Source organism: Heterodontus francisci, chromosome 26 (genome assembly GCF_036365525.1).
Source record: "Heterodontus francisci isolate sHetFra1 chromosome 26, sHetFra1.hap1, whole genome shotgun sequence".
NCBI lineage: Eukaryota > Metazoa > Chordata > Chondrichthyes > Heterodontiformes > Heterodontidae > Heterodontus > Heterodontus francisci.
The window spans coordinates 47,617,199-47,629,396 of NC_090396.1; positions in this window are offsets into that span (position 1 = coordinate 47,617,199).

A 12,198-nucleotide genomic window follows, 5' to 3' on the forward strand; every position below is an offset into this window, starting at 1 on the left:
AACCTACAGTAAAACCTGCACCCCAAGGTCCTGTGCTGGTGTTAGGAGGACCCTACAGCAGAGGGCTGGTGAACTGTAAGGGACCCCTGCCAACAACAAAAGGGGACAGGCAGGCACACACCTGGCAAAAGGTTAGACAGGGAAGGGGAAAAAGTGACCAACAGGGTAGGTTAAAGGAAGTCCGGGGGGAATCCCGGATGAAAACCCCCCTACTGTCCAGTCAGCCAACCCTGAAAAATTTGAAAAGTTAGACCCCACAGCCTCCAAAGTAAATGCAGACTCTAGAAGCACCCAACCAGAGTTGCTAATAGCATTTAGGGACTTGCATAGACAAAGGTAGACCTCTAGGGGGCAGTAAAACCATGAGGGTGATGCCTTACCTAGTCGAAGTGCTGCAGGGGAGTGCAGTAGAGTCTGCACACATACCTGCAGGCAGGAGTGTCCCAGAGAACAAAGGGGAGATTAACAAAGAATCCTCCCCCACAGTCAGAGGAAAAGGGTACCGCCCATCCCCTGAAGTCAAACGCCTTTGCATGACTCAGCAAAGCACTGAAAGAGAGTTCAGGATAGACCTGCCCACGACTGACTCTCTTCGACAAAACTCCAACTTAGGGCTAATTAAATGTAACACCCCCCCCCTCCCATCGCCCCTGCCCCACATTAATTTCACCACATGCACATCAAATTTCAAATTGTTTTTGGGAAGAAGAGAATGCCTGCGACAAGGGGTTGCCAGGCCCCTGGCTGGAAAGACATTTTTGCATATTAACAGACAGTGTTTGTAGACAAAGCAGCTATCCCCTGCTCCAATACAATCCACAAACAGACGTAGTCAAACCAGTTAGTCACATGACTAACCTGCTTGGCAGTCTGCTGAATTGTCGAGTTTGAATAAAGAGCCTAGCAGAAAGCTCTTGGCTCCTGGATTGAAAAGACCTGCTCTCCTGTGCTGTCTGCTCCCATCTCTTTCTCACAGAACTCTAAAAAATGACTGAAGACACATGAACCCCAAGAGAGAAAAGTCTTCTACAGTGAACAAAGTTTAAGAAGAATACTGGGCTCCAACGAAAAGCAAGATCTACCTACAAATCAAGGATTCTACAGTGAGCTTGAAGAAGCTTAACAACAACTCTTCAGATATTGCCTCAAATCTTTCCACTTTATTTTTTGTCTGCTCTTTTCTGTCTTTATTTGCATGTGTGTATCACACGTGCATGCTAGCGTGGGCGTGTCGTGTACCCGTAGGCATCAACCGAATTAGAGTTTAAGTTTAGTAAAAATTTCACCTATCTTCTTTAAATCTAAGAAAGCCTGTTTATGCTCGTTTCTTTACCTTAAAGTTGGAAAGCGGTGAACAAGGATTCACCAAGGGGGAAGTTAAAAACACAGTGTGTTTAAAAAAATAAAACCTTATTACAGTAAGACCAGGTGAAGCCTGAAAGGGAACCCTAGACCTCTTTCTGACCTGATCGTAACAGAATACTTAGGCCTTCCATACTGTAGACTCCAGCCACCTGCTTGCTGTCATAGAGTGTCCTTCGGGAGTTCTAATAGCCCAAGACTATGTTTCCAACACACACCTGGATTAGAAGTCCAGTAAATGAGCATCTCTGGTAACAACTGATAGAGGGGGAAGTTCACCAAATTATCTCTGGCTCTCTGTTAGGAATGATTCTGAGGTATACGATAATGTATAAAATTCTCTTTTGTTGGTATGCAATTGATCTTGTGTTTCTCATGACAATGGAAATTCTGTACAAGCCTTGTCCTCTGCCTGATGGGCTGGCACTGCCACATTGTGAGAGTACAAGGTGGTGGTGCCCATGGCTAGCTTGTACAGAGAGACCTTTGATCTACAAGTAATCCTTGGTGCAACAGATAATTTGAAATATCCTCAGACTCTTGCCAGGTACAGTATGCAATACCTCTATTCTGTGAGCAAGTATAACCACATTAGGTGTCTTGCTTCCTCTCAAACTCAAAGAAAGGTCTACAAATATTGATACTTTTTAATAATTCCCTCTCCCATTCAAATCTGCCATTATTACCCTCTCTTCAAAATTCACCCTTGACCTCTCTGCTGGCAACTACCACATCATCTCCAAACTCCCTTTCCTCTCCAAAGCTTTTGAATGTATTGTCACCTCCCAAAACTGTGCTCAACTTTCCCTCAACTCCATGTTTAAACCCTTGCAATAGCATTTAAATAACCCTTATCAACATCACAAATTACATCTTATGTGACTGCGACTGTAATAAACTATCCCTTTTCATTGTTCTCGATCTGTCTGCAGCCTTTGACACAGTTGACCACACCATCTTCCTCCAACACTTCTTTTCCATTGTTTGGTCCCATTCCAACAATACAATCATAGTCAGAGAATCACTTACAATGGTTTCTCTTCCTGCTTCTGCACTGTTACCTCCGTAGTTTTAAAAAAATTATTTCATGGGACGTAGGTATCGTTGGCAAGGCCAGCATTTGTTGCCCATCCTTAATTGCCCTTGACAACTGAGTGGCTTGCTAGGCCATTTCAGAGGGCAGGTATGAGTCAACTGCATTGCTGTGTGTGGGTCTAGATTTACATGTAGGCCAGACCAGGTAAGGATGGCAGATTTCCTTCCCTAAAGGACATTAGTGAACCAGATGGGATTTTACAACAATGGCACCATTACTAAGACTAGCTTTCATTTCCAGATTTTTATTAATGAGTTGAATTTAAATTCCACCAGCTGCCATGTATCGCACGGATCCATCCTTTGTCCCCTCCATGTTGTCATCCACATGCTGCTTCTTGTAACAACATCCTAAAACATATCAGGTTGCACATGTAAGCTGACAATGCCCAGCTCTACCTCACCATCACCTCTCTTGACCCTTCCACTACCTCGGATTTGTCCCGCTGCTTGACTGACATTCAGTCGTGGATGAGCAGGAATATCCTTCAATTAAACATCGGAAAATGGAAGTAATTTCTCCAGCTCCTGCCACAAATCCAATTTCCTAGCCACTGATTCCATCCCTCTCCCTAGCCACCATCTGAGGTTGAACCAGACAGTTTGCCTTGGTGTCCTATTTGAGCTGTGCTTCCAACTGCATAACACCATTACCAAGAATGCCTAATTCCACTTCCATAATATTGCCTGTCTCTGCCCCTGCCTCAGCTCATCTGCTGCCGAAACCCTCATCCATGCCTTTGTTCCCTCTAGATGCAACTATTCCAATGGTCATCTTGCATCCTCCATAAACTTAAGCTCATCCAATACTCTGTTGCCTGCATCCTAACTCACACCAAGTGCTGTTCATTCATCACACCTGTGCCCAATTACCTACATTGGCTCATGGTCAGACAATGCCTACATTTTAAAATTCTTATCTTTGTTGGTAAATCACTCTATGGTCCTGCCCCCTCCTTATCTCTGTAACCTTCTCCAGCCCAACAACTCTGAGAATTCTGCACTTCTCCAATTATGGCCTCTTTCATCGCTTCGCCATTGGCGGCTGTGCCTTCAGCTGCCTGGGCTTAAGCTCTGGAATTTCCTCCCTCAATTTCTCCACCTCTATGCCCTCCTTTAAGATTATTTTCCAAACTTAACCTTCTTACCCAAGCTTTTTGTCACCTCATCAAATTTTGCTAATGCTCCTGTGAAGTGCCTTGGGACATTTTACTACAATAAAGGTGCTATATAAATGCAAATTGTTGATGTTGATATTCAGCATACTTGAAGCTTCATTACTCCCTTAGATCTGGCTCTCATATTATCAGTTTGGACTGAAAGCTGTGTATCTAGACCACAAAACTCTTGCAGTTCAGGTCAAAGGGCACTGGGGAGGGGGGTGGTGGTGGAGGGGGGCAGTCCTATCCAGTGCAAAGTCCATCTTAACTCTGGATGAAAGGGACAAGTCTAATTTTTCTCAAGGCTTTCAGACATTCCGACGTCATGGATATTGACGTCACCTCTTTTGTATAGGTCATCTATTTTTGTAGGCATTTCCTAATCCTGCTTATGCATGTGTAGTGTCCTAGGTCCAACCACCTTGAACTGCTTCATCAATGACCTTCTCTCCAATATAAGGTCAGAAGTGGGGAATGTTCGCTGATGATTGCACAGCATTCAGTACCATTCACAACTCCTCAGATACTGCAGCAGTTTGTGCCCGCATGCAGCAAGACCTGGACAATGTTTTAGTTTGGACTGATAAGTAGCAAGTAGCATTCATGCTATACAAGTGCTAGGCAATAACCATCACTGAACCCCAACCATCAACTTCCTGGGGGTTATCATTGACCAGAAACTGAACTGGACCAGCCATATCAATACTGTGGCTACAAGAAAAGGTCAGGGGTTGGGAATTCTGCAGCAAGCAACTCGCCTCCTGACTCGCCAAAAATCAGTCCACTAGGTACAAGACACAATTCAGGAGTGTGTTGGAATCCTCTTCACTTGCAGCTCCAATAACAGTCAAGAAACTCAACAGCATCCAACACAAAGCAGCCTGCTTGATCAGCACCCCACCTTAAACATTCACTCCCTCCACCACTGGCACACAGTAGCAGCAGTAGGTACCATCTACAAGATGCACTGCAGCAACTCACCAAGGTTCCTTCAAAAGCACCTTCCAAACCCGCAACCTCTACCATTTAGAAGAACAAGGGCAGCAGACACATGGGAACGCCACCACCTGCAAGTTCCCCAAGTCACACACAATCCTGACTTGAAATTATATCACTGTTCCTTCACTGTCACTGGGTCAAAATCCTGGCACTCCCTCCCTCACAGCACTGTGGGTGTACCTACACTACTTGGACTGCAACAGCTCACCCCTACCTTCTCAAGGCCAGTTAGGGATGGGCAATAAATGCTGGCCTTGCCAGCAATGCTTGCATCCAAGAATGAATAAAAAAGTGGTGTTCGTATCACAAAGTCAGATTTACATTTATATGTTTCTGACTGTGGGTGTTAAGTTCTTATGCAGTGTTCAGAATTCTATTACTAGGGCATCAGAGTCATTTGGGGTTGTTTTCTGTTTATAGTTTGTTTCTTTCATTGTTTTGTGTGGCTGCATGGGCTGTTTGGAGATTGGAAAGTGCCACATGTATGGGTTACTTCCAAATCTGAAGAATGAAAGTTCTGAAGCTTGATATTGCAGTTAAATTTGTTTGTTACTAATTTCCCCTCAGACAAACTGGCTGTTACCCTTATCTTTTGCTTTCTGCCCTCCCATCATCCTCTATGCCCCTTTAATTCCATCAGGCATGACCTTTGCTGTAAGTTTCTTATGCAGTACTTTATCCAATGTGTTTTTAAAGATCCATATCCATTGTTCACACATCCATTGTTGTTCTTCTATTTATCCCCTCTGCTATTCCTTCAAAGAATTCAGTAAAGCTTGTTACAGCATCATAAGGCAGGAGTTGAAAATTTAAGAATTAGTTAGTCTAGGAATTCCTCTGGAACTGCTAGCAATCTAAAAGTTACACAGAAACTATTGCTAGCATACATTTTCCTACTTTACTCAATCTTATGTATGTTATTCAAAACGAGTTACTCCAAAAAATATGCTTTAATTTCCTGCAGTACAATTACTCTAAAGGACCATGACAGGATATGCCCCAAAAAAGCCAATAATAAATATAAAATTTGTTTTTGAGGTGTTGGCCATAGTTAAGGTTGAATTAAATCAAGAAATGGTAGATTATTTCTCCTTTATAGATCTATATAGGTCAGAAATATTTAAATTGCCTCACAGTCTTCCCCACCAAATAGGGATGAAATCATTACTGCTCCTCGGCCAACTTTGAGATTTCATGTGCTGATTTTATTCCATTCATTCACCCTAAGCCCAGCAGGTTGGAAGGAGAATATAAAGCTTACAGAATGAAAATAGGAAGGGAAATAAGAGTGCAACTGATTGAATGCCACAAAATTAACCTGGAAGATAAAATCAAATTCAAGCTACTTGCTTGGGTTGTACAATTCAATTCAATTCCAATTTCAGGCTTCAGAGATGCCAAAAGTTGGTATTTGTAAAAATAAGCCCTAAATAGAGAATGCAACAAATGAACTATCTGAGCCTGGCAGGAAAAGTGGCGCCTCCCACTATATTGTTAGAGTTGGGTATATGCCCGCTAGACCTGAAAAGGTAGGAATATTACATGATCACAACACCCAAAGAATTGCTTGGAAATTTTTATTTTGGGAATTCTTTTACAAAATATAAACTTTTTATTAATAAAAACTTAATTTATTGGACAGCTGTCAACTTTTGAGCAGATAGAAAGTTAATTTAGCTCAGCTATCAAAAACACCAAAGGAAAAACATATACAATAAAATAAAAACAAAACATTGCTGGAAACAGTCAGCAGGTCTGGCAGCATCTGTGGAGAGAGAAGCAGAATTAATGTTTCAGGTCAGTGACCCTTCATCAGAACTGATGAAAGGTCACTGACCTGAAACATTAATTCTGTTTCTCTCTCCATAGATGCTGCCAGACCTGCTGAGTATTTCCAGCAATTTTTGTTTTTATTTCAAATTTCCAGCATCTGCAGCATTTTGCTTTTATTTGAAAAGAAAAACATATATTGAAGCAGGTGGCTTAAAGTTATAACAACAAGAAGAAAAACAGATGAACCACCCTTTTCCTTTTCAGTTATCATCAGTCACAGAATTAGATTATAAAATTCAATCTCAGGCAAAAACACTAGCAGAGTCTCTGATATCTTTCTGGAAAACTAAGTGGCTGCTAGTTAATTTGTGCTTAACCTCATAGCAAGCAGGGTATCTTTGGAGCTGGCACTATTAAAATCAAAAATGTTACATACTGGACACAGAAATATCACCCCTAATTTAGCCAAGATACCAGCAGCCTATATAATAGGAATGGAAATCATCTCGGACAGTATTGGGAAACAGCATATTTTCATCTTTTCTTAATTGAAAATCTCTGAATTTAGAATTCATGAATGTTTTAAAATGTGAAGAATATGCAAATTTCTGAACTAACAAGCTTGATAGTCCTCCTTTCAACACATTCATTATGTGCAGGTATTGTTATTCGTACAGTGGCAGACAGACGAACATTTACATTTGACATTGTTCAATGTCAGTTGCATGAAGATATATTATTAATCCACAAAATGTTTAATAGGTACTTCCAGCCAATAGAGTGCCCAAATGAAACAAGCTCATGTGAAATTGTGGAACATTTTGTGATGTGGAATTATGCCCACAGAGGAGTGACAGTATTTAACATAATCCTCAATCAACCTTTAAAGAGAAGAGACCGTCTCTCCCATCTGTCTGTACTGGATTGAACCTTGGTCCCAAAGGCAAAAGATGACTTCCAGCTAAATGTAAACCATTGGATCTACAAAGATGATAAATTGAAACCATCTGGCACATAAACTATATGTTTTCATGGGGTGAGTGTTTGCACGGGGTATGTCTAATTACTTCATAATTGAAATTGAAGGATACACAAAAACGTTGCTACACAATCCCAAGTGTTGTAACAGGATTCGAGGAGGCAACAATGAAGTTTCAGCACTTCTGAATCGCCTCTTGTTACTTTCAAACTGCTAAATAGAAGCAGCTTGCAAGCAATCATTTTGTCAACAGTTCCCTCACTAACTGCATTATGAAATTCTTGGCACATTAATTGCGCTATTTAAAGGCTCCTATCCCCACTCTCAGTGTCTCCAGGGAACAGCTTTGTAGTCTTATCGAACAGAGGTATATATGATATAGTACACGTAATATATATATATATATATATATATATATATATATAATTATCCATTATAGATAATTTTTTCAATTAAGTCAGTATGTTCATTAATTTATCAAATCAAATTCTGAGGAAATGTTGTACTTTGGACACCCGGCATCACCATCAAGTATATCAGCTTAACAAAACCAGATGCAAAGTAAAGTTCTCCCTACTGCACCAGACCAGGATGCCTCAATTCAGCCTCAAAAAAACTCTCTTATAGCTAGTGAGATTTTGTTTTCCCATCTGCAATCCAGCCATCCTCGCAGATTTTTCAATTCAGATTGTTGATCTTTGTGTTGTAGCCTCACGTTTATCAAAAACTGGACTGACACTGTGCAACTCAATGAATAACAAACCCTTGCCACCAACGGAGAGGGAACCCTTCAATCTGGGATGGATTTAAGGCTAGGCTCTGTGCCAATTATGCCATTTGAAGCCAGGATACAAAGACATCTTAAAACATGAGTGATACAAGCTTTGATGTCTCCTTTACCAGCACTATGCTACTATGTTTTCCCAAATGTAATTGTTTTTTGCAGCAGCATGTCAGTCAATAGCCTGGCACTATTTCTATAGGGACTATTTATAAGCAAGAGGAAAAGTTCAGCAAAATGCTTTTGAAAAGAAATCTCACATTGTATTGGCTAAATTGCTTAGCATCCGCAAACCAAAGACTATGCATTTTAGAATCAAGCATAAAACATCTTTCAGGAAACACATTCTGAATTCTCTTCTAACAGATGATAATATGAACATATGAATTAGGAGCAGGAGTAGGCCACTTAGCCCTGCGAGCCTGCTCCGCCATTCAATAAGTTCATGGCTGAACTGATTACTACACATTTCCACCTACCCTTCCACCCCTTTGCTCATCAAGAATCTGTTTACCTCTGCCTTAAAAACATTCAAAGACTCTGCTTCCACCCACCTTTTGAAGAAGAGAATTCCAAAGACTCGCGACCCTCAAAGAAAAAATTTCTCCTCATCTCGGTCTTAAATGGGTAACCCCTTATTTTTAAGCAGTGACCCCCTAGTTCTATATTTTCTCAATTTTTGGTGGTACATTTTTCACCACAGTCGGTAATTAGCACACTAGTGCATTCAAGTGACCAAGCCAGAAATATAATCAGCATCAATGAATAGGGCAGCATTGCAAATTTCTTTGTTGTATCTTCTCTGCCTACCATATGAATACATGGCCAGCGTTCTGCCTTACTGTTGTTACAAGTGTATTGTTTTTGACTTGAAAGCTTAGAGTTCTGTGTGTTTTTATAAACTGAGGAAAGGATTTTTCTCTGTGGACATTGCTGAAACTTGGTGGGTTTGAACTGAGTGAATTACACAGACTGCAAGGCATCTGTTTCCAAACAGCTTAGCAGGGAATGACAGGTCAAAACTTATGATTGTCATGGGACTTGATTGTTGAAGTTAGCTTCACTTTAGGATTGTGAAAAAGACCAGTGAGTTAGACAAGGAGCAGGCAGGTTGAAATCTGGCTGTGACCTGCCTGGAGACTGGAGAAACAGACCTCTCTCTGTAAACGAAGACTTGTATCGCTTGAAAAGAAATCCTGCATTTGAAATGCGACTGTGTTGTGCCTGGAGAGAGAAAAAAGACCCAGGGGGGAAAAAAAGTTACTTCGCACTGTAGAGGAAGACTGCTTTTCGGAGAAGAAACCCCTGTATGTCAGAGATAGCAGATTCCTATTGCCTCCAGTCTTTGAAGAACTCCTGCCTCAAGAGTAGTTCCTGTTGCCTCCTGTGTTTTGGGAGATCCTGAAATCTTAAGAAAGCTTCTACTGCTCGACTGCTGCTTTTTAAAACCCAAGCTGACCTGTTACTACACCCTTTGCTGAAAGACCTGCATGACACCTGCTGCAGACAAATTGCCTTGTATGCCTACCATCACAGACTGTTCAGCAACCTTGCCTGGAGAAACTTAGAGTGGCATCCAACTATTCGACTCTGGGACACCTCACTGTACTGAAAACATCCTACCAGAATGTGATAAACTCAATCATTTTATTTTTTCCTTTTTATTCCTAAGAAACAGCTGTAAACCAAAAAAATCCTTTTCCCCAGTTAACTTTTTTTTTAATGTATGTGTTTGTGCATGAGGGCTAAGGAACTAAGGAGCTTTTTGTATATATAGATTTATCTCATTAGTAGTTAAGACCTATTATTTCTTGTCTAATATATAGTCAATGCTGTTGTAGTTTAAAGAAACCTGGTTTGGCATGCTTTATTCTGGGGGACAAATAGTGTCTAATTTGGCTATGCTTTGGTAGGTGGAAAACGTTCTTGATATGCTGTGACCTGTGGAGTAGTGGGACTGAATTAACAGTGCAATACTCCTGCCTTGGTCCTAACACTGTGGACAATATTCCAGCTGTGAAAAGATGAGGTAGCCATTTTAAAAGGTGAGTAATAGTTTTTATCATCAGTGAAAAGGTAAGACCAATCTCTAATTGTTTCATTTGTGTTACCATTTAAAAATAGAAAATTGAAAAATGGCTAGTAATGGTGCCAACTAACTCCCAGTTGCACTATACAATAGCAACTAAACTATCTGTGGTACTCTTAGCAGTGAACAAAGTAGCTGCACTTAAGGGGAAAAAAACTCAAAAATTGAATAGCAAACCTAGGACAGTATCACAAATGAATAAAAATCAAAAATGGCAACAAATCACCTTCTTGAAATCAAATCAGATTCCAGTTTTCAGAGAAAAAATTCTCAATAACTGAGTCAAGAATGAACTTTGATTACTAACGTAATGCAGAAATGCCAGCCCTCAGACAGCCAGGCAACCTGCATAAACATTAACCTATATGGCTTTCATCGTGAGCATTAACAAGCCACTCATTCTACTGTTACATCTGCAATAGATATGTAAATATTTTAAACTTCTGCAAAGCAAATATTTTTCCACTATGACTCCTCACCCAAGCGCACATTCTTCTTGTGCGAGTCAAGAGAGTGTGATGGCAGGCTATTTGGCTGTGGAGGGCATCACACTGCAGCATACTTTTCAGCAGAAGGAAATGGAACAGCAGCCAGGTCCAGGAGCAGGAACACTGACTGATTTTTCTTTTCCATTTTCTAGATGCAATTCCCAATTCCTACGTCAGGTAAGATTAGCTAACATAGCATATATGAGGAATTGAACCTGGGATCTTATGGGTTGTTTGGTATTAGTACCAAACCAGCCACAGCAGGGGTGCTACATATAATATTTATATGATCCTCTATTTTGACAAAGGCTTGAGAAAACAGTTTTGCAAGGCTACCAGTTTATATTGTAAGGTTCCGTTATTTGAAAGCTGTATTTCATGACTATTATCCAGTGAATGGGAAGATACATACACGCCATTGAACAAGAAGCTGGTTTTATTGATCTGTGCATGGGTTGACCAATGATTGCACCTGTGAACAGAAAAAGACATGTTCTTGCCTTCCAGTAGCAGCATTTATATTTTCTGCCAAGGATGCTGCTACTGCCACAAGCCATCTCTTTACGACCGTCTCAGATAGGGTTGCCAACTCTAGTTGTATATATTCCTGGAGGTTTCATCACATGATCTGCCTCCAACCATCCCATCCCCACACTCTCGCCATTGGTCACCCAACATGTCCATACTTATGGTGCACCACCTTCCCATCCCAATCCAAAAATGAATAGATTCTTAACTTCCTGATTATTGACAGTCAGCCAATCATCCAAATAGTCTTTTCTCCCCAAATCTAATATTTTTACAAATCACAAAAAAAGAATTACAAAAAATTATTGCCCCTATGATTTTTTTTCTTGGGTTTGCTCACAGTCGTATTGTGGAGATTAGTCTTTAATTCCTGGAGTGTTGGCAACCCTAGTTTCAGAGCCTCTGTGGCCAACTCATTACAACAGTTCTTCCTGAAGTATGAAAGGCTCTCAACTTGCCAGTTTAAGAATACCTACAAATCATAATTTATGATGAGATAGTTAATATGTTCCATGGTTACATCACACATTAATTCTAGCCATAATTTGGTGCCTTGGGCACCTGTGCTCTCTGATGCAGAAAGGACACATTCATTTCCACAGCCATCAAATGATCAGATCCTCAAGTGTGACAGCAGGGAGAGAGAGACATACTTGCGAAGAATGCATAGAGAATGATAAACATACAGGAGAGAGAGAGAAGGTGTTACGAGCAAGGCTGGAAAAATGCACTGTTAATTCAGTCCCACTACTCCACAGGTCACAGCATATCAATAAATATTCCCAACCTACTGAAGGATAGCCAAATTAGGCACTCTTATTTGTCCCCCAGAATAAAGCACACCCAACCAGGTTTTTTTAAACATTAACTATTTATTAGAAAAGAAATAATAATTCTTAGCTACTGAGATAGATCTATATATATGAAAAGTTCCTTAACCCTCA